We start from the raw sequence: 26,370 nt of genomic DNA, 5'->3' as shown, positions 1-26,370 counted from the left end.
TTCAAAAATTTATTTTATGAAAATATAATTATAAACATTTGACTTAGCCGGTGGGTATATATATAGCTGATTGACACCCTTGGTGGAGGGTAAGAGACCAGCAGTAAACAACATAGGAATATAACTCTCAAGAGTTTTGATAAAAACAAACTTAAGAGTTCATACCTGATAAGGAAGCCGACTTTTATGATTCTCTGCCTCATTAGTCTGCTATCCTTATGAAGCCCAACGATTCACTCAGGGGGCTGAAAGACCTCTAGGAGCTGTCATATCTGGGGTGAACACCCCTATAACAGGACCTCAACCAATACCCTTGATCTGGGCGTTCTCAAGAAACAAGTTTGACCACCCGCTAAAATCAAATGATTGCGGAAGACTGTCCCAGTGTCCACATACAACCAAAAAGACAATAGTTTCAAGAGAAGAAAAAAGGTATTAGGATTAGGGGAATGTAGTGGTAGAACCTTCACCCACTACTGCACTCGCTGCTACAAATGGTCCCAAAGTGTAGCAGTCCTCGTAAAGAGTCTGGACATTCTTTAAATAATGTGAAGCGAACACAGATTTACTCCTCCAAAAGGTTGTGTCCATAATGCTTCATAGGGATCGATTTTGCTTGAAAGCCACTGAAGTTGCTACAGCTCTGACTTCATGTGTTCTTACTTTCATCAATCTAAGGTCAGCCTCACCGTAGTGAGCGTGAGCCTCTCTAATCAAGAACCTGACAAAATACGATAAGGCGTTCTTTGACATCGGTAAGGAGGGTTTCATGACCGAACACTATAAGGCTTCAGACTTGCCTCATAAATTTTTGGTTCTGTCTAGGTAAAATTTAAGTGCTCTCACAGGGCACAGGACCTTCTCTATCTCGTCACCAACCACATATGACAGGTTGGGAATCTCAAAAGATTTCGGCCATGGATGGGAAGGACGCTCATTCTTGGCCAAAAAACCAAGTTGCAAGGAGCATACTGCCTTTCCAGTACAGAAGCCGATGTTCTTACTGAAGGCATGAACCTCACTAACTCTCTTTGCAGACGCTAGACTCACTAGAAAAAGTGTCTTTAATGTGAGATCTTTAAAAGACGCTAAATGTAAAGGTTCAAATTTCTCAGACATAAGAAATTTCAGGACAACATCCAGATTCCAAGCTGGTGTCACTATCCGATGCTCCTTGGAAGTCTCGAAAGACTTCCGAAGGTCTTGAAGGTCTTTATTGTTAGAGAGGTCTAGGTTCCTGTGACTGAAAACTGCAGCCAACATGCTCCTGTAACCTTTAATGGTAGAGGAGGAAAAGTTACGTTCACTCCTAAGGTGTAGCAGGAAGTCAACGATTTGGGCTATAGAGGTACTGGACGAGGAAATTGAGGTGACTTTGCACCAATCTCGAAATACCTCCCATTTGGACTGGTAGATCCTGATGATAGAGGATCTCCTTGCTCTGGCAATCACTCTAGCTGCCTCCTTCGAAAAGCCTCGAGCTCTAGAGAGCCTCTCGATAGTCTGAAGGCAGTTAGACGATGAGCGTGGAGGTTTGGCGGATTGGCAGGCTTCTTGGTATGTCCACCATCCATTGATGTACCTCGGTGAACCATTCTCTTGATGGCCAGAGGGGAGCAACCAATGTCAAGTTGGTCCCTTCGTGAGAGGCGAACTTTTGTAGGACTTTGTAAAGGATTTTGAAGGGGGGAAACACATACACTTCCAGGTGAGACCAGTCCAGCAAGAATGTATCGATGTGGACCGCCTCTAGATCTGGAACTGGAGAGCAGTATGTTGGAAGCCTCTTCGTTCTCGAGGTTGCGAATAGGTCTATGGACGGACATCCCCATATCCGCCATAGTTTCTCGCAAACCTCCTGATGCAGAGTCCATTCTGTGGGAATGACTTGGCCTCTTCTGCTGAGGCAGTCTGCCATCACGTTCCTTTCTCCCTGTATGAATCTTGTTAGTAAAGTGATGTTTCTCTCCTTCGCCCAAACCAGAAGCTCCCTTGCAGTGAAGTAAAGGGACTGCGAGTGGGTCCCGCCTTGTTTGGAGATGTAGGCTAACGCTGTGGTGTTGTCTGCGTTTACTTGCACTACCTTGTTTCGGATTAGTCTTTTGAAACTTTGAAGGGCCAAAAGAACTGCCAGAAGCTCCTTCTGGTTTTGTGAAGACTCTCCTGGTCTTTGGTCCATAGGCCCGAGCATTCTAGTTTGCCTAGTGTTGCTCCCCACCCCGAGTCCGAGGCGTCTGAGCACAATACATAGTCTGGGTTCTTGTGTGCAAGAGAGAGGCCCTCCTGAAGTCTGATATTGTCGTCCCACCATTTCAGACAACTCTTGACCGTCTCTGGAAGCAGAATGGTCACTGCTTCTAAGCCCTTCTCCTTGTCCCAATGCTGGTTGGGGTGAAAATGGAGAGGGCGAAGATCGAGTCTCCCTAGGGAAACAAACTGCTCCAGTGACGAGTGTGTTCCCAGCAGACTCATCCACTTCCTTACAGAACAAATGCTCTTCCTTCAGTAAAGACGAATCTTTATGAGACCTTGTTCTAGTCTTGTGGGCGATGGAAAAGCCCGAAAAACTAGACTCCGTATCTACATCCCCAAATAGAGAATTGTTTGAGATGGGGTCAGTTGAGACTTCTCCTTGTTGACTAAGAGACCCAACTCCTTCGTTAGGGCCAAAGTCAATCTGAGATCCTTCAGACAGCGATCGAAGGACGACGCCCTGAGTAATCAGTCGTCTAGGTATAGAGAGGCTCTGATACCTGTCGAATGCAGGAAGCTCGCCAAGTTCTGCACGAGCTTCATAAACACAAGAGGAGCGGTGCCGAGACCAAAGCATAGAGCTCGAAATTGGAAAACTTCCTTTCCGTATATGAACCTTAGATAGTGTTGGAAGGTCGGATGAATAGGGATATGGAAGTATGCGTCTTGGAGGTCTAGAGAGACCATCCAGTCGCCTTCCCTTACTGCTTCTAGCACAGACTTGGAAATCTCCATTGTGAACTTCGATTTCAGAATGAACGCGTTGAGCGCGCTCACATCCAGCACTGGTCTCCAACCCCCTGAGTTCTTTGGAACTAGGAAGAGGCAGTTGTAAAAGCCTAGAGACTGGTGGTTTAGCACCTTCTCCACAGCCCCATTTTTTAACAAAAGGAACACCTGTAGGTGCAAAGTTTGTCTTGTTGCATCCTCCCGGTATCTGGGAGAGAGATCTATCGGCTCTTGGACTAGAGGGGCTTTCTTTACAAAGGGTATTTTGTACCCCTCCTTCTCTCTCAAGCGTGCCAGAAGTTCTTCTATCTGGCCCCTACTGCTGTCTGAAGTTGAGGGCAGTCAGACTCTGCCACGACTTGATCTAGCTCCCCTCCTTTTACCTCGTCTTCCATCAGAGCGAGAGTTGCCTCTGTTGGAGGCTCTACCACAAAAGGGAGGAATGAACCTAGATGCAGGGGTATCCACCTTCGGTCTGCTGCCTGTAAACGACGAAGGCAGCACCTTGCAAACCGTTTTAGATACCAAGTCATGAGTGTTCTTCAATGCTAGCAATGAAGCTATTTCCCTCACAAGCTCTTGGGGAAAAAGTGAACGAGAAAGCGGTGCAAACAGAAGCTCCGATTTCTGACAAGATTTAACTCTCGTAGCCAGGAAGGAGCACAACGTTTCTCTCTTCTCAAGTACACCCGCCGTAAAAAGAGCAGCCAGCTCATTTGATCCATCCCTTACGGCTTTGTCCATGCAGGACATAATCTGAACCACAGACTTATTATCATTAAAAAACAGACACTTTCCTACTCAAGGCTCCCAAAGCCCAGTCTAGAAAGTTGAACACTTCAAAGGCACGGAAGACGCCCTTGAGCAGATGGTCGAGGTTGTCCAAAAAATTTTCGAGCGTCTCATGGCCAAACGACGAGGAGAATCTACCAGGCTTGAGAAGTCCCCCTGGGCAGAGGCAGGTACTCCCAAGCCGAGAACTTCTCCTGTCTCATACCAGACGCTTGAACGAGAAGCAAGCTTAGCTGGAGGGAAGGCAAAGGTTGACTTGCCAAGACTCCTTTTGGACTGCAACCAGTCTCCCAGCAAACACAAAGCTCTCTTAGACGGCCGAGAGAGCACCAATTTAGTAAACAGGGGGGCTTGTGTAGTAGCCCCCAAAGTGAACTCTGAAGGAGGAGAGCGTGGAGCAGCAGGCACAAAATGTAAAGGAAAAACTTCCTTAAAAACAGTCATAATGGTTTTAAAATCCAATGAATGTTGTGTGGATCTAGGTTCCTCTTCCTCTGACAAGGTACCCAAAGGTACAGCTGTGGAAAGGGGAACATCCACTTCCTCCTCAGAAAAAACTTCATCCGGAAGCTCGACGTGTTTGCGAGGTGGAGAATCAACAAGGTGTCGGGAACTGTGTGGAACAGCTTGACAGCCTGCATCAACCTGCCGATGGGTAGCAGGAAGAGAAGGAAGATCGACGTCACGTTGGGACTGCATCGACCGACGTTCAACATCATGTCGAACCTGACAATCGGCGTCAAGTTTGACAGCATTCTTAATACTGGGGGTCACGTCAGCGTGACGTGAGTCTTCACGCTTGGAAGCATGGTGAGAGGGGTCACGCTTATTAGAACTGTGACGCTCCGCAAGCGAGGGTTCCTGACGATCTTGGGCTGGACGGTAAGACTGCATGAATGAGGAAAGTTTCATCTGCATGTCCTGCAGCATGCTAAAATTAGGGTCAGTAACAAGTGTGTCAGAGCATGACTTCGGTAACGTCCGATCCGCAATGTCAGTGATGACAACGGGAGCAACAGCACTCACTTCACGTCTGGAACGTACAGACGAAACCACAGAACCGTGACCCTGCAAAGGGGTCTCCGGAGCAACCATTCCAGATGTTATAAGGGGACGTTTAGCAGGTGTACCTTCATCCGATGAAGGCAGACGTTCTGGACTGCTCCAATGACTGCAGCCAGGATGTTTACTTTGATCTGAAGGGATCAATTTCCTCGAGAGGTCTGGAATCCTGACGCCAGTTTATTCTACTGACGTTAATGTCATCCGAGGATGAGGAGAACTTAGCCTCACCTCTTCCATGATAAGGGCGATCGTTACATGCAACGTCAACCGCAACTCGTGAGGGGACATCTGTTCGTGGGTTAAAACCTATCGTTCCCTTTCGTCGTTTGACATTCCTTTTCCCAGGGGTTGGGGAGCTTGAAAGAGGTCTAGGACTGGGTGTACGGCTCTTTTATCACTAACACTGGCACTTTTCAACAATTTAACGTTAGACATGAGCTGGTTCCTGTCCGTAACAAGCGACTCGACCTTGGCACCAAGGGCATGAATCGCCTTAATTATGTCCATCAGTGAAGGCTCGTTAGTGCTAGTAGGGGGTTCATGGACTACCACTACAGGGTAAGGAATAGGTTCAGAGACATGGGGAGCGGAAAACTCTCTATAGTGAGAAGAACTTCTTCTAACCCTATCTCTCTCTAACTTACGAGTGTACTTCTCATATTCAAGCCACTCGGTATCAGATAAAATAACTCTCATCACAACGATCCCCTAACTGACATATTTTACTTCTACATTTGTTACAAATAGAATGGGGATCGATAGAGGCCTTAGGAAGGCGATTCTTACAGCCTTTCACACATTTCCTATACACAGGGGAAGGGTCGGCCATTTTGGAATATCCAAAGAGAGATCAAACAAGCAAGGGTCAAAAATAGTCAAATCAAAAAGAGTTTCAAGAAAAGTCGTAAGAAAATTCAACCAAGCGAAAGCCATTAACCAAAAAACAAGTACTTCACCAAAGCTGTAGAAAACAGTTGGTTATGCACGAGCATGAAAGTTCCAATGTTGTCGCCACAGCGGCAGAGAAGAACTGAGGACTTGAGGAATGGTTTCAGTATCCTTGAGAGTGGTGGCGCTAGTAGTACACCTAGCTTCCCAATCTCCGATTGCCTGCGAGTTTTGAATTTTCTGCCATGACGTCAGAGACGTTAGCTATATATATATCCACCGGCTAAGTCAAATGTTTAAAAACTCATTTTAATGTGATTGCATTGTACGTGACTGTTCAATCTTTTTTAAGTCCCAGTAAAGGAAGCAAAGCAGCATTGAGTATCCCTCACACACGTAACTTTTCTTAAAGTAGATCCTGAGAAACTCAATAAGTATTAAATATAAGATGGATTTAAATGCAATTAAGAATTAGTAAGTAAAGGTATAAAAAATAGTAGATAATTAATAAGAAGATTTATTGTGAACCTTTATTACAAGAAAAACTAAAGGAATCATCACAGAAACAAAGGGTTGGAAGTTATGGGATGACTAGCCCAGGATGGAGAGAGGGTTCATCGTCAGCAGTAGGCCGTTTGAGAGGTGAACGTGAACGATCACCTCGTCCGCGCGTGGAAGGGCGAAAGATGGACCTCGCACAGTTCCAGAGCGTGAAATGTCGACGGCTCCAGAGAAGGGTTCTTCCTAGCACCACGCTGAGGAAGGCGCAGCAGTTCCTCCTTCGAAGGGGGGGGGGGGTCCTGAACTCCCTAAGGTTGACAACACCTGTACAAGATCTGAAAGGGAGAATGGCACCCCAGCAGCTGGAGGTGAAGTTGCTCCTCTAGGGGAAGCAAAAACCCGCCCAGTACCCGGAGGTTGCCAAGGAGTTAGTCGGTCTGCGTTCCTACTTGATCGTCCCTCAGAAGAGCGCAAGCGAGAAGGAGCTTTTTAAAGAGATTTGAGGGTGCATGAAGAGGAAGAAAGCGCTTTCCTCGCCCCTGAGGGAGAGAGATTGCGCTTCGTCCCTTCTTCCTGCACCGCCAAAATTTCTCCTATTGGAAGGCAGGCCACTCCCTACACTCTGCGCAGGGGGAACCTGCTCGCAGCGATGCCCTCTGCACGAAGGACACAGAGTGCGGGTCGGTCTCCAACGAAGAGATAATACCGTTCGTAGCACACTCGCGTCCTTGACACGTTCGCATGAAGATGATCGTACAGAGAACATGCCCACCTGAAAAGAGAAAGCAATATAAAAAAGTCCAGTGACAGTCAGGGAGAGAGAGGACACGTCCGATCTCCACCAAGCCAAAAGAAAAAGTGACTTCTCCCACTGTTGTGAGAGTATATATAGAGGCAGCTAGGTACCCCAAGCCAGTCCCAGCCTACCCCTCAAGCAGTTAAGCAGGGTTGCTACCTCCCAACTAAAGTCTAATGGTTAACTTCAAGCTCCGCTTTAAGATAATCCACATAAATAATGGAAGGTTTGTTAGTATGAGGACAAACAGATAAGCAAAAAAAAGTCAAAGGCCAGAAAATAAAGTTGGGCAGAGCGACAAAAATCTACTCTCACTGAGCCACAAGTATAATCCGAGCCAAAAGCGTAACGTGACGAGCAACACAGGTGTGTGAATGAGCAAGGTAGCCGGCTACCCCTCCCCCTCCCTAAATAAAGGTAGGGTAGTTCCACCTTCCTATAAGTCTTATGGCTAGTCTTCCGGCTTGGTCTAAAGAATAATCCCTATAAATAGCAAGGGTTTATATTTAATATGGAGCAATTATTCATTAGTTTTACAAATACTGTACATTCTTTTTTTACGTAAATATTCCATAAATTACAAATAAAAAAATCCTGAAACAAAATATACCAAACTTATCCCAGTAAACATGAACATTGGAGAAAATGTACGGATTCTCAGTTTCGGCCCTCAATCGCTATATACTATACTTTTATACATCGGCATTTCAAGGTTATAAAGGCACATTAACGTGGCTGACAAGGCAAACCCCAATCACAATAAGTTCTTATAAACCCTGGGGTAACTTCATCCACATAAGCAGACAGCTTATGGTTTGAAAAGCACAAAAAGATGATGGACAGAGCAAACTGCAATCACAATTAGTTCCTATAATCCCTGGGATGACTCCATGCCACATGAAGAGGTATCAAAAAGAGGTCAGGAAAATCATGCCTCGAGTCAGGTACCAAGAAAGATTCAAAAAGAGAACCCAGCAACTAATTCAACATTGAAACTATGAATCCACAATGAAGTAATCGGCTATCATGGGTGGTTCACAACAACTAAAAATGCGCACGACAAACTGTACCAGGATACATCACTGAAAGAGCTGTCACATTATCACTAACCAAAGGAATAATTTATTTCCATTAAAACTGTACTTACCTTTAAGGAGAGATGGCATAATAAGTTCTTCTATAGCTGTCGGCTTTCGTTTTCATAAACCATTAAGTCGGTATCACAACGCTCTTTATAAACTGTAAAAGAAAAATTGAATTAGTAGTTCTTATATTGAGAATGTACAGGTTCACAGATAGTTTTCTTCTTTTGAATGATTAAGAATGCAGACAAAGAAGAATAATGATTAAGAAGGTCTTGTTGTGACAAAAATTCTAAGCAATGTTTTTTTTTTTTTCATACAGTACCATCCCTTAGTTTTCCTTCTCTAAAGTTGCCCAACTTCATCTTCATATAAGTGCTTCAGACAAACTATCCCTGAAGAAAAGTAGTAAATAAACTTTCACATACCTTCATTTTGCACAGATCTGCTATCAATAGTAGTAAATTAAGTGATGAAAGGATGAAAGTATATGTCTAAAAATATATTTTAATACATGAAAATTAATTAACTTTCACCTGGAACATAATATTTGTAAGCCTTAGATTCATATCTTTGGATGAGAACTGATTCTTGACTATAATAATGATTTATACCATGATGATCACTTACACTCGGCTGACTTATCCAATGAAATGCATTAAGAGTATAGATAAAGGAAAAATTCAATACTGAAACACTGCCTCTTTTTGTGGATTACACCATATGCCTTAGCCCAAAGATCAACAATTCTAAAACTACGCTAGTATTTAAACCTTGTATATCTTTTCAATGTTAAATTTCTAGTTCAGTATTGGGTTAGGAGTTTTTTATTACTCTTACTAAGCTAAAAAGAAATCCTTTCTAGACAAAACTCTTTAGTTTGATTGTCAATTGTGCTGCTTTGATTAAAAAATTTAGACTGTCTCATGAATGAGTACTCAATTCCTTATATTTTAGGTGACCTTTCCTGCTTAAAGGATATTATATAAAAGTTGGCAGGGAGCAATATTGTCATCCCTGGGTGAATAAAGGGATTTTGACGAAGGAAAAATCTATTTCTGGGCGAGAGACCTGTGCCGCCCAGTGAAATGCTCCTTTAGCACCATTTATAAGGTATATAACTGCTATATATTACCAGAGAAAAAATTGCATAGGAATGCCAGGTTGAATCCAGCTCGCTCACCTATATAAGGTGTCGATATAATACTGGGGCGTGAGGATTCACAACCAGAGGTCTCGCACCATTTAGATATCTCCTCTTCAAAACCCACGCCACAGCGAGGTGCCGATCAACACTACTACCACTAACCTGACCCACGCCAGTGACGTCACTCCTTTCGTAGCACTTGCTTTGCGCAGTTCACTTTTTCAGTGTTTTTTTTCCCGGATTTACCCAGGATTTATATCATGATGTCGAACTCTACTGTCACTCCGTCGAAATTAAGTACCATATCTATGAGTTTTGAGTCTTTGGGGGTAGCCTTGCCCTTAGTGTTTATTTTATCACAGTTTTTAATTCACGGTTCACGGCCCCGCTTCGGGACCGCCATGGCGGCTGGCTACCTCCTCTCTCTCTCTTGTTCTTAACGCTTTACAATTAGTCTTCCATACTGATTGTTTTTCGTTTTGAACCTATCTGGGTAATTCACGGTTCACACCCCGTGTTATTTTATTTTGTTATGGTATTTCATTATCCTGTTATTTACGATACAGTTGTTATGGTACAACGGTATCACAGTTCGTGTTAAGTTGGCATGCCTGCTCGCCTTCGGGCACTACTAGTTTTTTATGTTACCCCATGTTATTACGTTATCATAAGCGGATACGTTACATTATATTTACGACTAGTAGTTGCTTTAGTTTGAGTGGGACTCTCGCGAGGCAGTTTGTTTTCATATTTTTATGTCGGCACCTCACCGACTTTGCGTTATGTTGCCCCCACCCCCTGCCCAGCTCGGTCTTCCCCGCGCTGGAAGGTTCGGCTCTTCCCTGCCTCTCCCTTGCGTCCCTCTCTTTCTATATTATTCGCATGCTTTCCTACTCATAATATTTTATACCATATCAATTATATTATATATCATTACATTATATTGTATTATTTTATGTCTATCCGTATTGATCATCCATATGTCGTGGTTCTTCGACCAGGTTGGTATGCCTGGTCTCTCTGTCCATGTGATAGCCTCTCCCTGCCTACATCCCCCCTTCAGGGATGCCTCTCGCTCTTCGAGCCTTGGAGTCAGCTGCTTTGTTTTGCGGGTCGAGTCCTCTCGTACCCTTTCACTATCCCCCCCTTCCCCGGGGATATCGCCTGGCTCCTTCACAAGCGTTTAAGAGGCTATATGTTATAGTACCCTCCGTAGCCGTTTTCTCCGCGCCGTTCCGATTGGCCATCGGTCGGCGAGAGGGATTTCTGCTATGGTTTGGGTTCCATGTCTTATATATACACATATTATTCCTGGATGCTACCTCCCGGTTCCGCACCCCACGGACCCATTATGGGCTCCCTCCCTTCACCCTCCCCGTGTGGCATTCCGCACTTCACGGACCCCACTCGATGTTAATAATTTTATCTACGGGATCCCCGTTCGTAGCTTTCGGACCTAGTTATCTTGTCGAGTTTTTGGTTAGGTCCTTGAGCCCGTCGGCGAGTCTCTGACCCCCGATAACCCTTCCCCCATGTCCCGCCTACCCCGGTAGGTTAACACGAGCTCTCTCAGTTGTCTCTCCGGAGCCAACGTATATCCCTAACCATATTACGATTAATCTTATATATATATATATATATATATATATATGTATGTATGTATGTATGTATATATATATATATATATATATATATATATATATATATATATATATATATATATATATATATATATATATATATATATATATATACATACATGCATATATATATATATATATATATATATATATATATATATATATATATATATATATATATATATATATATATATATATATATATCTTTTACTCGACTGTTCCCCCTTGTATGATCAGAGTTACGGATTGACATATTCTGTTACCTATTAAGCTGTTAACTTTAAGTGTTTTATCGCCCTTACGGCTTAAGAATATTTTACCCACTGCTATAGCAGTGTACTTTAAGCTCTCATATTATTATAAGGTAGCATGTTATTATAAACCCTTTTTTATTATATACTTTCCCGGTAGTGGCGGGATAGTATATTCCTCGCTATGACAATATTATTTCATTGATAATCTTAACTTATTACAGAATTGTTTCAACAATGTCAGTTAATTTTTGATAAGTTTTCCCCCGGTTACTATACCGGTCCGAAACTTTGTTCATAGCCTTTTGTCCCGGTTTCATATCGGTCTATTTTAAGAGTCCGGAGCACCCGGATCTTTTTAGGTTACTAACCTATTATGGGATACTCATGTATCTGTATTTTTATTCTATACTTCCCCAGTAGCGACGGGATAGTATATTTCTTGCTATGACAATATTATTTCATTGATAATTTTAACTTATAACGGAATTGTTTTAACAATGTCAGTTTATTTATGATAAGTTTTTCCCCGGTTACTATACCGGTCCTAGAGTTTGTTCATATCCTTTTGTCCCGGTTTCATATCGGTCTATTTTAAGAATTCAGAACACCCGGATCTTTTTAGGTTACTAACCTATTATAGAACTCTAAACAATACCTCTTCTTATTTAAAATGATGATGGTGAGAACATATTGTATACCTAAGACTTTGTACAGGCAATTGATCATGCAGCTCATCTTCATCTGCGATACCAACATGAACATGGGCTGGACTAGCCATAGTTTACGATTGACCAGATATATGATGGCCCTCTTTGCCCACCTATGCCCAACCAAGAATAATAAGAGATGAAAACTACTCTTAAAGGAGTTGGTTAAGCTATACAATAGTTACAGCAATCCTCACAAGGCAAAAAATAAAGTTAAATACCTTTAAGGGTCCATTGGTTCAATATAGAACCCTTCTCCCCTTACAAGAGACCTCGGGAAGAGTGTGTGCAAGAACTCCAAGGTAACCCCTTGCAGTTCAAGGTCCCACAAGCCAGACCTAAGAAGAAGTGGAAAAGGATATATCATTCTTCTCCTAAGGAAGACAGGGTAACCTGCTACAGGGACTCCTTTCGTCCCTCCCTAGTCGAGATGGTGCCTGAGGAGGTACGACCAGTGATTGTGAGGGTCGTGCTTCCTCTGGAGACGGATTACCATCCCACCCGCAAACCAGCAGCGCCTTCCAGGCCCTCGCTGATGGAGGAACGCCTGCCTCAGGGCAGGGAGCCGAACGATTTATTTACCATCTCTAAATCCTCGGCTAGGCTTCCCCCCTTCACTGCCTCCTAGGCAGCTGGAAGCAAGCACACCCTCAGCAGTTTCCCTGTCTCCAGTCTTTCCCGATGACGACTTCAACCCACTCCAAGCTCCTATGGGCGAGAGTTCGGATGTGGAAGGGCAAAGCGATCCCGAGGAACACGCTTTGCCAGCTGCTGCTCGCCCTTAGCTAATGGAGTATGAGAGGAAGGAATCACAGCATGCCTTCTGGTAGGTCTTAGCCTGCATTCGATCCATCAATGGGCTACCAGATCCATCGGTAGCCCCTCTAGATGGAAAGAAAACTGTCCTCGACCAGTTTTACAGTACTTGGAAACCCCTGAGGTTCAGTAGCAGCTCTGCCCTGGTCAAAAGGGTTGAGGAGTGCCAAACAGAAGGCAGTGTCCTTGGAAACTGGGTCCACCTCCTCTCTCCGCTCCAGCTCATCCTCCAAGCTCCTCCCTTCTCCGTATGTGTTTCAGAGGAGGTACTACGAGATCCAGACCACCTATTATTATGTCCAGTAAGGAGTCTGAGGTGTTACTTAGAAAAAAAAACAGCAGCAGCTCATCCCCGTGTGCAAGCGCTTTTCACTAGCACGGGGAAGGTCAAAGAGTATGGTCACAAGAAATACGATTTCCTCTTGGATCAAGAAAGTGATTGAGAATGGTTTCAATCCAGGCCCTCATCTGTCCAATCAATTCAGAGCTCATGACATCAGGGGCATTGCAACGTCCCTGGCGTTCATGAAAGATCATAACCATAGATCCAGCCATGAAGTAGCCGGCATGGCATACTTCCTGACCTTTCTCTGGTTGGTTGAGGATCTCCACCGCCGAGAACGCGACTTGACGGCCGAAGAATATCTCTAGGGAAACCCCCTTTGTCAGTTCTTCCAGGGAATGATGAAGCGGAAGAGCTGGTCAAGGCTTGTCCAAGACCTCGTAATACCTCCTTTGCTGAAAGCGAGGAGGTGGGAGGAGCTTGGCGGATCAGCCTGAATGAAGGGAGGAGGAGAACTCAAAGCTGGGCTGCGATCTTACATTGAGCGCTCTTTAGCTCCTGAGACCAGGGCAAAGCTGCACTGGACTTGATGGCTTTTGAGTGCCGAAGACATGGTCTAAGAATGTGTCTTTGCCCTCCTGAGGAGCTATCTCTGGGTCAGACAACCCGCTGAGGGCCCTCATCAAAGTCAGAACTTGCCAGAAGGTGTATTCTGACTCTTTCTGAAGCGGGGCTGGCACCGAAGTCTCCATCATCCACTGCTGGGAATTCGTCTCAGGGTGGCTCGCGGTCGTCTCTAAGGTGGCTGACTGTCCTGACCCACTCTCTGGGTCCGGAGGTCCTCGAAGATTACTTAGGCATCGTCTTGGAGTCCTTAGACTCCTTAAGAGGAAGAAGAATGAATGAATGATTTGAAGTTTTCTGGCATCCTGACATCGAAGGTCATTGACGCCAATATCGTTTATTATCAATAAAGATTAAAAGAATATTCAATTAAAACCAGAGAAGCAAATATGTTATAAAAGTTACATAGCATTAAGAAGACCTGCTTTGATATAAATTTAAAAATACCACTAGCATTGTACAAAATATCATGTCCAAGGATCTTGGCAAGGATGAACCTGCGATCCTCACCCCGAGCCTCAAACAGATATTTATTTCTTTCTGTACTGTAAGTGGGGCATTCAGTCAACAAATGCCTCACGGTCAAGGGTATCAAACAGTCATCGCAATATGGTTGGTGTTGGCCAGCCAGCAGAAACTTGTGTGTCGTCCAAGTGTGACCAATGTGGACACGACAAAGAGCAGTCTCGCATTTTTGGGGAATCCCACCATACCTCCAAGGGGATATAACAATCGCAATTTCTCTCATCTTATTTTCGGTTAACCTATCCCAATGCTGTTGCCAATTGTTATAAATAGAATTTTTAATTGCTGGTAAAAAAATCATTACAGAGAATGGGATACCTTCTTGGTAGTAACTCAGCTGCAGCACCCTTTGCCAGTAAATCTGTCTTCATTTCCAGACACCTACATATGCAGGAACCCAGCAAAATCGAACTGCTATACCTTTTATGCCAATAATCAAAAGCCACTCTAAAATCTTTAAAACTAGAGGTTACTAGAGTTAAAACCTTCTAAAGCTTGAAGGACACTTCTTGAATCACAATAAATGGTAAACTTGCCATCCTCTTTTAACGCTATTTTCTCAATAGCAGTTAGTAAATATGGAAGATATTGGAAGAAGTGCACCTCCATAGTTAAAAGATCTACTATATACTCCAAATCCAAGGCCAGCACCAGATTTGGAGCCATCAGTACATATAAAAGTTGATTCCTATGTTCTTCAACATGTTCCATAAAAAGAGACCTAGCTTGTAATTCAGTCATGTTTTTTTTGGCACCAATAAAATATTTATAAAAAGATATCTCATGTAAATTTCACGGAGGGGTTGATGACATCTTAAATGGATGCACCTTACCTCTTATTATATCAAAACGGTTTAATAATTATTTCACCCAAAAGCCATAAGGTTGAGGTGATTTTGGGTGCAACTCAAAAGTATGGTGAGTGCCTTACAAGGCTTGCTGCATGAAAGGCTAAAGAGTTGGGGAGTCTTTGTAACCTAAACCAATACCGAATAATAAAAGACATTCAGTAATGGTCTAGAGGTAACTCACCAGCATCAAAAAGGAGACTTGGGATAGGCGAGGTTCTAAACGCTCCTGTGTACAACCTAATACCAGCATGATGTATTGAATCTAACATCTCTAATCGGCTTGTGGTGGCTGAGGAGTATATTTCACACCCATAACTAATTTTGTAAAAATTCAAGGCCTTGTTTAATTTCAAAATAGTTTTACGGTCTGGCCCCATGATGTATGGGACAATACTTTTAAAAGATTCAGAGCCTCAAGATATTTAGCTATATATGCCTTTAAGTGAGGAACCCATGTAAGCCTAGAATCGAAAATCAATCCTAAAAATTTATATTCACCTACACAAGGGATCCGTTGACCTTTCATGTATATATCCAGATCAAGACGAACTCTCCGGATAAGACAAAAATGGACAACAAGAAGTTTTACTTGTCGAGAACTTGAATCCATTCATATCGGCCCACTGGATAATTTTGTCAATTGAGAGTTTTAGTTTTCTCTCAACCATTGCCATTTTAGCTCCAGCAAAAATACGGAGAGATCATCCACAAATAGTGTTAAGAAAACATCCCGGGGAATGACTGAAGATATCCCATTAATTGCTAGTGCAAACAGGGTTACACTTAACACTACCCTGAGGAACTCCTTCTTCATGACATTTACTCTGACAGTTTCCCCCACTCTCACTTGGAAAACTCTATATGAAAGAAATGGCTGAATAAACAGTGGTAGCTCCCCTTTTAGTCCCAATTCATGAATGGTTTTAAGTATACCATATCTCCATGTAGTATCACATGCCTTTTCAAGGTAAAAAAAGACTGACACATGGTGTTGTTTGGAAGCAAAGGCTTCACAAATAGAAGACTCTAGTCGTATCAACACATCAGTCGTTGAGTGCATTTTTCTGAATCCACACTGAATAGGTGATAAAATACTCTTTTTTCAAGGTACCACATCAGTCTTACATAGGCCATCTTCTTCATAATTTTACACAAACAAGATGTCAATGCAATAGGTCGATAGTTTGCTGCTAAAAACTTGTCCTTACCGTGTTTTAAAAAGGCTAAAATAATGGCTAGTTCCCAAACACTTGGATAACTATGATCATGCCATATTCTATTAATAATGATTAAAATAAATAATTGTATTAAAAGGTACATGTTTAATCATTGCATATGGAATTCCATCGGGTCCAGGGGCTGTATCGTTACAAGTAGCAAGTGCGGAATCAAATTATTCTTCAGTAAAAGGAGAATTATAAGACACTTCCCTTCCTGTTGAAAAATTTAAAATTTTCTTTTCTTTAATGCTCCTATACTGGTGACCAGGAGCTGCTACACACTTGCATGATACATTTGAAAAATGATCAGCCAGGGCATTGCAAACATCATTTGCTTCAGTCACATACTGACCGTTTACCTTACACACTTGTGGTGGGCTTGGGGTAAATTTTCCGGCAATCTTTTTTATTTTCCTCCATACAGAAGATGGTGGTGTTCTACTGTTGACCCAGGAAACAAAAGATACCCAAGATTTGCGCCTAGCTTCTTTCATGGCACGACGGAACTGTGCTCTACACTTTTTGTACGTTATACAATTTTCTTCAGTACGGCGTCAACGCAATCTAGTCGAGAGATTTCTGGTGGCTCTGTGCAAGGCAGTTAATTCTGAGGACCACCACGGGACTGGTCGTCGTTTAAATAATCCTGTGGTTTTGAGAATCAAATTGACTCCTGCTGTATGGAAAGTTCCATTCAGTAGGTCTATGGCATCATCAATACTTTTAAACTGCTTTGCACTCCCCTCGATTTCAATTAGCTCAATAAATTTAACCCAGTCCACCTTGTTAAGATTCCATCATGGCGATCTCTGTAAAGGTGGACCATTGTTGGTATTTATAATGATTGGTGCATGATCATCTAATGTCCTCCAATCGAAATGAAGAAGGCAGCTAGAGCTTGCAATTGAAAGGTCAATGTATGACAAGGTACCTGTCTGAACATGGAAGTGTGTGGGCTCTCCTGTATTAAGGTGTCCAACATCCTCCTTTTCCACAATTGATGATAGAATATTGCCCCTGGTGTTTGCTAAAACATCATCCCACAAAGGATGTCTACTATTCAAATCTCCAAGTAAAAGGAAAAGTTGAGAGAGTTGTTGAATCGCCTCTACTAAATTATCATAGATGTTATCATTTGGAGGCAAGTAAAGAGAGCAAATTATACATATTCTTCCCATATCAATCTGTACAACCACTGCTTGCAGAGGTGTACGGATAGACAAATATATTTGGGGAACATCTCAATGAACGTATATGAGACTTCCGCCATGGCTCCCTACTCGGTGATCATATGGTGTCCTATAGCTAATATATTCGTGAGGACAAGGGGTATTAGTTTCAAGCTCGCTCTCCTGTAGACATACAATTATGGGCGAATGCTCGTGAATTAAGAGCTAATAATGGGGGAATGCTCGTGAATTAAGAGCTAATAATGGGGGAATGCTCGTGAATTAAGAGCTAATAATGGGGGAATGCTCGTGAATTAAGAGCTTAAGTTCTTCATATTTGGCCCTTAAACCCTGACAATTCCATTGCAAAATGGAGTTAAAAACTATGCTTAATTTTTTTGCAAGAACTTTTGGATAAAGTCTTCCCATTAGCAATTTTTGATCTAACACTATTTCCCGGTGGTCTTGTGTTTGTTATTTTCATTTTGTCCTTTTGATATAATTGTTGAGGGGGATGGTGGACCTCAACTTGAATTTCTGATTTATTTAAATTGTCTTCTGGTTCATCAGAAACATCAACAGACAAAACATATTTATTTGATGTCATAACTCTAATATTTCTTATGGACGAGGGTGAGAGAGATTGAGGTTTTTCTCTTTTCCGATTAATAGGTTGTGAGCTACCAGGTTTTTGTACCTTTCCCACTACAGGTGCACCTTATACCTTGGTTTCAAGTGGAATCTCCATTAAATCGGGCAAGGACATGGCCTGGGAGAGGTTAGTACTATCCTTTTGTATTATTATTATTATTATTATTATTATTATTATTACTAGCCAAGCTCGAACTTTAGTTGGAAAAGCAAGATGCTATAAGCACAAGGGCTCCAATAGGGAGAAATAGCCCAGTGAGGAAAGGAAATAAGGAAAGAAATAAATGATGAGAACAAATAACAATAAATCATTCTAAAAACAGTAACGTAAAAACAGAAATGATTATTATTTCATTACTTGCTAAGCCACAACCCCAGTTGGAAAATCAGGACGCTATAAGCCTAGGGGGGCCCAACAGGGAAAACATCCCAGTGAGGAAAGCAAACAAGGAAAAATGGTATTTTTATTATAAAATAAATTTCTAACTATACTTACCTGGTAGTTACATATATATAGCTTAAATCGCACGTTTTGATGCGGCACGACAGAAAATTCAACTTCGTGGCGATCGCCGCTATGACAGTAAGTGGTCATACATGAGCACCATCTCCCATAGGCTAACAGAACCATCCCCAACATTCTTCAGAAATTCCATGTCTGTTTTCAGAGGGGAGGAAGGAGGGTCCTTTTATATATGTAACTACCAGGTAAGTATATTCAAAAATCTATTTTATAATAAAAATACCATTTTTAAATATGTAACTTCCTTGGTAATTACATATATATAGCTGATTGACACCATTGGTGGTGGATCGAAAACCTCATCCCATTGGGAAATTCTTACAATTATTAATATCTACAATTAGATATTACTTCATAATTACTCTGCCTCATTTCGCCTGCATTCCTTGAGAGACTCAGCGATCCACTCGGGGGGCTGTAAAAGTCTCTTGGGGCTGCCACAAAGTCCTCGACCTTAGCGTGGCTAGTCCACCACCCTTGCAAAGCTGGCATAGCCAAGGATACTGAATCTGACCACCTACTCCAAAGTTAAAAAATACATAAAAAAAAAAGTAACTTGCATCCCAGACTGTGGAAGGTTGCAATAACCTTCCCAGATAACCTGTGAACACAAATACAAGAAAAAAGGCAAGGGTATACAATAGATTATAGGGAAGAGGCAGCAGACCCTTCTCCAATTACGACGCCGGAGGTAACGTACAGACCCAGGGAACAGCAATCCTCATACTGGGTTTGTACATCTTTGAGATAATAGTCTGCGAAGACTGATTTACTTCGCCAAAACGTGGCCTCTAAAATGGACTTCATAGATTTATTATGCTTGTAAGCCATAGAGGTTGCAACAGCTCTAACCTCATGCAGTTTCACCTTGAGAATTGGGAAAATTCCTTCTTCACAATTCTGGTGAGCTTCTCTTATCAAGTCCTTGATGAAGAAAGCTAGAGGATTCTTAGATAATGGTAAAGAGGGTTTTTTAACAGAACACCAGAGATTGTCTGTTTGTCCTCTTAGACTTTTGGACACGTGCAGATACAATTTAAGAGCTCTTACTGGACAAAGGCCTCTCTCCTTCCCTCGCCCAACTAAGTGAGATAGCCCTGGGACGTTAAAAGATCTAGGCCAAGGTCGAGAAGGATTCTCGTTTTTAGCGAGAAAGCCCAGCTGGAGGGAGCAAATAGCATTGTCTACATTAAAGCCAACCCTCTTGCTGATGGCTTGTAATGCCCCTACCCTTTTTGTTGTAGCCAAAGCAAACAAGAACAGTCATTTTGGTAAGGTCCTTCCAGGATGCCTTGTCCAAGGGTTCAAACCTACTTGAGGTTAAAAAGGCCAGAACTACATCCAAGTTCCAAGAGGGGGTTGGATTGTCCTTCCTCTTAGTAGTCTTGAAAGATCTAACGAGATCAGAAAGATCCTTATCACCTGGCACGTCAACGTTACGGTGACTGAAGACAGAAGCTAGCATGCTGCGGTAACCCTTGATGGTAGGCACAGCTAGCTTCTCTTTAGTACGTAGATATAATAAAAAATCTGCTATATTGGCTATAGAGATACTGGTGGAGGAAAGCTTGTTATTCCTGCACCATCCTCTAAATATGTCCCACTTGTATAGGTAAACCCTGATAGTGGATGTCCTTCTGGCCCTGGCGATAGGTCGTGCAGCCTCCCTTAAAAAATCTTTCGCTCTTGCCAGCTTTTTGATAGTCGAAAGGCTGAAGACTTCTACTGATCTAAATATCCCCTTCATCAGGTGGTCCATTTCAGAATTAGACCACATAATTTTTGACTTGCTCATGGCTTACCTGCGTGAGGAGTCAACGAGTCTGGAGAAGTCTCCTTGGGAGGAGGCAGGAACTCCAAAACCGAGAACTTCCCCAGTCGAATACCACACACTAGATCTGGAGGCCAGACGAGTTGGAAGAAAGGAAAAAGCAGCCTTCCCTAGATCCTTTCTTTTGGCTGTCCATTGGTTGAGGGTAGAAAATGCTCTCTTAACTGATTATGCTAGAATCATTTTCTTAAAGGAGGATGTTTTTTGAGGTCTGCCCTTTAAAAGAGGGTGGGCTTTGAGGCATCGGTTGTGTAAAATCTTCTGGATACAAAGATGATAAAACTGTCAGGAGCTTTTTAAAATCTGCTGCCTGTAGCAAATCCTGAGATTCATCTTCTAATTCAGCTAAGGGAACATCGATTCCCTGATTCGAATGTTTAGGAGACAAAACCGCGTCATCCTGTCGGTTATTGTCTTCCAAAAATAATTCACCTTGTCCTGAAGGTTATCATCCAGTTGCGAAGAAGCATCACGTTTATGTACTGTATCAACATCGTGAACCCCATGTGAGGGTAATAAATCTTGTTCGCGTGCGTCCGGCATGCGTTCAGCATGTTGTATGTCAACAGCGTGAAGCGAGGAAGCGTTAGTTGAGCGTTCAGAAAATCGTGAAGGAGAGACAAACATTTGTCTATCCTGATGCGAGGACTAGTCCCGACTATATGCGTCCATCATGAGTCCAGATTGAGAATGCTGTATGTTTACATGAGAAGTATCAGTCTGCTGCATGCATCCCGAATGCCGTGAGTCTGCCGCGAGCCGTGAGGAAGCGTTAGTATCGCGTCCAGTCAGTGGCGCAGAAGAGGCAACTGCTTGTCTATTATGACGTGGGGACAAAACCTGACTGCATGCGTCCAGCATTATGTCCAGACTGCCGCATGCGTCCAGATTGCCGTGAGCTTTCAGACTGTTCAGATTGCCGTGAGCTATCCCCGCGTAGCATGCGTCCCGCATGAGCGGTAGTCGCGTGTTCCGCAGAACGCGAAGGTGAGACAATTGCTTGACTATCTTGTTGAATGGACAAATTTTGACTGTGTCCAACATACAACCAGACTGATGTCTGCGTCCAGAATGCCGTGAGGGAGAGACCAGACTGCGGCATGCGTCCACCTTGTCGCTTGCCGCAACGCGAGCTGATCCCTGCGAGGGAGCGTTGCTGACCATCGGAGAAATACTGTCTGATAATATCGGAAGACCGTTTTCTTGGTCTATTGCTGTCCTAAGATTATTTTAGATGCAATTTTTCTGCCCGATAATCGTAAGCGTCAAACAGAGACGAAATAGACCTCTTTAATTCAGCCAAATCAGATACATGATGAGCGCCGTGTGCGCTAACTGAACGATATACTGATCGCCGCGAGGTATCGTCAACTGTCGATACTTCTAGCGCGCGTTGTGCGCGATCTGAATCGTGTATTGATCGTTGTGAGGGATCGTCAACAGCATTAGAGTGGTCACCAGGGGAAAGAACTTGTGACATTTCCCAATCTGGGGGAAGGGAAGGAGCGTGTACTGACGTAAACTGAGCACCTTCCTCCGACGAACTATGCGTCTTACGTGATTGTTTTAGTGCTGACACACCGTCTTCGTCCGAAAGGAAAACCTCCGGCAAACACCAGTCACTGCAGGAAGGTTTATTAGGAGACATACGTCTCTTGAGTGGTCTTGAACGTAGTGGTTGGCGCCAACCACGTCCCGGTTTTGCGTCATCCGACGAAGACGCATACATTTTATTCTCGCCTTTCCTGTGGCGAGGGGGAGCGATCTGGGGATCGTCAACATGATCACTCGATAGGAAGTCCGTTCGCTGATTAAGGACACGAATGGACGCACCCTCCACTTCACTATCACTATTTACTATTTTGCTTTGCAAACCACGCACTGCACTCCACATAACTTCTTTTCTGTAGTTAGTGAACGAACCTGCGCGCCTAAGGCTGAAATGGCAGCCATGACATCCTTCAAGGAAGGTTCACTTACCTCTTGACACCGTATTGGGGTCTAGGACTACTGCAATAGGAATAGGAATGAATATTAGAATGAACATTGGAAGGAATATCACCATCAGAAGATCTATTACAAAGCATACTAGTTGAGCTAGACCTTCTAATTCTATCCTTTTCCAGTCGCTTAATATATCACTCAAAAACATTCCAATCAGAATCAGACAAAGACTTGCATTCATTACATCTGTTACTATACGTACAAACCTGACCTCTGCAACCACTGCATATTGAACGTGGATCAACATCGGCCTTAGGCATACGTGTCTTGCATCCTCTAGCACACTTCCTTATAGAGTCAGCCATTTTGTAAACAGAAAAAACAGTCCAGGTCAAAATCCATCAGAATCTATTTAAATCAATAGTGAAAAGTCAAAAGAATATCCAAAAACAAGCAGCGAAAGTCGTTAACAACAATCACACAATAGGTATTTCACCAAATTGTAGAATAAGTTAATTAGCAGCGAAAAGAATTTCCGAGGTGTTGACTCGATCAACGACAGAATTTCTGAAGAATGTTGGGGATGGCTCTGTTAGCCTATGGAGGTCATACATGAGCGCCATGCTCATGTATGACCCCCTACTGTCATGGCGGCGATCGCCACGAATTTGTATTTTCTGTCGTGCCGCGTCGAAACGTGAGATTTAAGCTATATATATGCAACTACCAGGGAAGTTACATATTTAAAAATAAAATATTTTAAGAAGAGTAACAATATCAAAATAAATATTTCCTATATAAACAATAAAACTATAACAAAACAAGAGGAAAAGAAACTAGATAGAAAATGGTGCCCGAGTGTACCCTCAAGCAAGAGAACTCCAAGACAGTGGAAGCCCATGGTACAGAGGCCATGGCACAAGCCAAGACTAGAAGATAATGGCTTGATTTTGATTTTATATAAACTATAAAAAGACTTATGTTCGGCTGTTCAAAAAAAAAAAAAAAAAAAAAACATTTGCTACAACTTTGACCTTTTGAAGTTCTACTGGTTCAACTATCCTATTAGAAGATCGTTCCACAACTTGGTCACAGCTAGAATAAAACTTCTAGAATACTGAGTAGTATTGAGTCTCAAGATGGAGAAGGCCTGGCTTTTAGAATTAACTGCCTGCCTAGTATTACGAACAGGATGGAATTGTCCAGGAAGGTCTGAATGTAAAGGATAGTCAGAATTATGAAAAATCTTAGGCAAAATGCATAATCGGGGATAAAGGTTGGATAGTGGTGTGCAATGTCTTTATGTTGATACACAATGGTAAATCTTTGAGAGGAGATATTCTTTTCTTATTATGTAGCACTCTATCAGTAATGGTGAATTTCTTTTTCGAGAACTACCTACAGTAGTAAGTGGGTTAGATGACTCCCGAGGAACTTTTCCTCCTGTTTTCAATGTCTTTGCATAGGTAGTAGATTTATTTAATAGTCCCCCCCACACCCAGCCTCTCACCGTTACTATGATGCCCTCAAAACATACCTTCTGCAGCAGTACTCGCCGTCGTCAGCCGCCTGTATAGCAAAGCTTTTTCAGCTCTCTCAACAACCATTGGGGGACCAAAGGGCTTCGCTCATCCGCAGGGAAATGACCAATCACTCGCCTGCAACCTGCAGCACACGGCTCTCCTCGTGAGGTGAACCTACTTCGTGTCTTTTAGGTAAGCCGTTTACCCGAACCTGTACGCACTGCCATACCCGATGTCGATAGTGTACCCATAAAGGACTTGATGACCAAAGCCGACGCCCTTATGGACACCCACTTCATGACCTTCAAGACATCCATCAACGCCTCCACTCCTGACAAAGAGGACGCCTATTCAACTTCAACCAAAGCTGACGTGAATGCCGTAGGACACACACGCCTATGAATGCCATAGGACACACACACACACAAGCCTATGAATGTCGTAGGACACACACACACGCCTATGAATGTCGTAGAACACACACACACGCCTATGAAAGTCGTAGGACACACACACATGCCTATAAATGTCGTAGGACACACACACACACGGCTATGAATGTCGTAGGACACACACACACACGCCTATGAATGTCGTAGGACACACACATACGCCTATGAATGCCGTAGGACACACACACACACGCCTATGAATGTCGTAGGACATACACACACGCCTATGAATGTCGTAGGACATACACACACGCCTATGAATGTCGTAGGACATACACACACGCCTATGAATGTCGTAGGACACACACACACACGCCTACCCCGTGACGAGTCGGAGCGGCAACAAAGCCATGCATCATCCACCACTCGCTAGCGCCCCAACCAACGACTTCTACTGCCACTCACCGACGCTCATCGGCCGCAGTTTTGCTACTACCACTCCAGATCAGGGCGCCCTATTTAACATGTACAGTATGTCATTTTTAGGGGGGAGCCATGTACCAAACGTGTGTCACACGATCGTACATAGTAACAACATTTAATTTTGTGTATAGTTATGCTTGTATCTTCGCTCTCCCCTCGCACTAAAAAGAACCTGAATAAACATGTATCTTTTTCTCAACATTAATTGTTAACCGGTGTGGTATCAGTTGAACAGCAAATTTCCTGTTGCATTGAACCTGAAATAATGTATGTGTTTTTCTCATCGTTAACTGTTAACCGGTACGGTGTCGGTTGAACAAGAAATTTCCTGTTGCATTGAGTTTTTGTATATAAAGGCGAGTGTCTGTAATAAAGTTACTCAGTTGCTTTCATCCTGCCTTTGAGTCACAACCTTCTCTCAGCTCGTCACAGTCTATGTTAAAAGGTACATCAGTACATCAGCATCCTGGAAAGTAAGGATAATCATTGATGGTCCACATACTTTATGTACTTTCCACACATAGTGGATACATAGCCAATATCGCCTCTTCCGTAAATTCATATAGATCCCCATTGAAAACCACTCCCTTTCTATAGCTAAAGTTTAGATGGGGTTTGATGTCCAATTTTATATCATTATTTTCTGCCTTTAAATTGGACAATATAACAGATTGTGTAAATGACTTGGGCTTTATCAAGTAACTTTTCTTACCGAAACGAGATAAAGCTCCAGGTGCGATCATTCCTACCTTCCTCTGAAGAAATTTGCAGATTTTAAAATAATTTTCTGTACCTCCTGTAGATTGAGCAATAAGCTACATTGGTGGTCTTGGCTTTCTTTTGGGATGGCAAAACTATTTCTATGTCTTTATCAATCCAGTCTGCTGGTCTGTAGATATCCAGATCTTTAGGTACCCAATCACACAGAGCACCCTTAATACTCATATTACCTACATATTAATAATGTTATGACAATTACATGATAACCAAGAATCGCATATATCATCTTGAAGTTTCATTCTAATTTCTGTAGCATTCAAATATTCTATGTAGCATATTATAATTACATTCTAATGGGATTTGGGTAACATGCAGGATGTTCAATTCTCCTGTGTTGCCCAAATTACCCTTTTTTTCAAATGTTCAAAGAATAGTCCTTTTTAGTTCCTAAGTCGTCATGAATTTTCTTTAAATGGATTGCCAGAGGTCGGTAACTATAGAATCATCCTCCCCTTATCTGTAATGATGGGCTTCTGTCCAAAAGCCGAGAGTCCTACCCCAAGCACTGGATCTCCCTGGATTCCGAAGACCCAACACTTGAGACTAGTTTTGCCAAAAAGGCCCAAACCATCTTCGGGATAGCCGAGATCATCCAATGCTCTCACATATAGGTTTGAGCGCAAACATCTCCCAACTGTGATATCCTCCCATTCATCACAGTAGGCCGCAGTAACGGATGTAGAAACATCCACGCTAGTGGCAATAACAGATTTGGAAACATCCACACCATTAAAAAAAAAAGGACATACATATATAGTATATGTACATATATACACATATGAATATGGGAAACTTTGCTCAGAGTTGGGACAGCAACACAAAAAGTTTATAAAATTAGGAGAAGGTCGAAGTAAAATTAAGAGGAAAAAAAGATGAGAGAGAAATATAGATTCAACCTGG

At 42.7% G+C, this 26,370-nt stretch overlaps 1 long non-coding RNA gene across 2 annotated transcripts in view; it reads right to left on the bottom strand.

The window, feature by feature from the left end:
- LOC137615326 (uncharacterized) overlaps positions 1-26,370 on the bottom strand; it is a 318,404-nt gene that overhangs the window by 247,645 nt on the left and 44,389 nt on the right. For both annotated transcript variants that reach the window (XR_011039221.1, XR_011039222.1), the window contains exon 2: positions 8,172-8,263. This is a non-coding gene — a long non-coding RNA (uncharacterized lncRNA). The remainder of the gene's footprint in view (positions 1-8,171; positions 8,264-26,370) is intronic.

Source organism: Palaemon carinicauda, chromosome 21 (genome assembly GCF_036898095.1).
Source record: "Palaemon carinicauda isolate YSFRI2023 chromosome 21, ASM3689809v2, whole genome shotgun sequence".
Classification (NCBI taxonomy): domain Eukaryota; kingdom Metazoa; phylum Arthropoda; class Malacostraca; order Decapoda; family Palaemonidae; genus Palaemon; species Palaemon carinicauda.
This window is presented reverse-complemented; position numbering and strand designations above follow the sequence as displayed.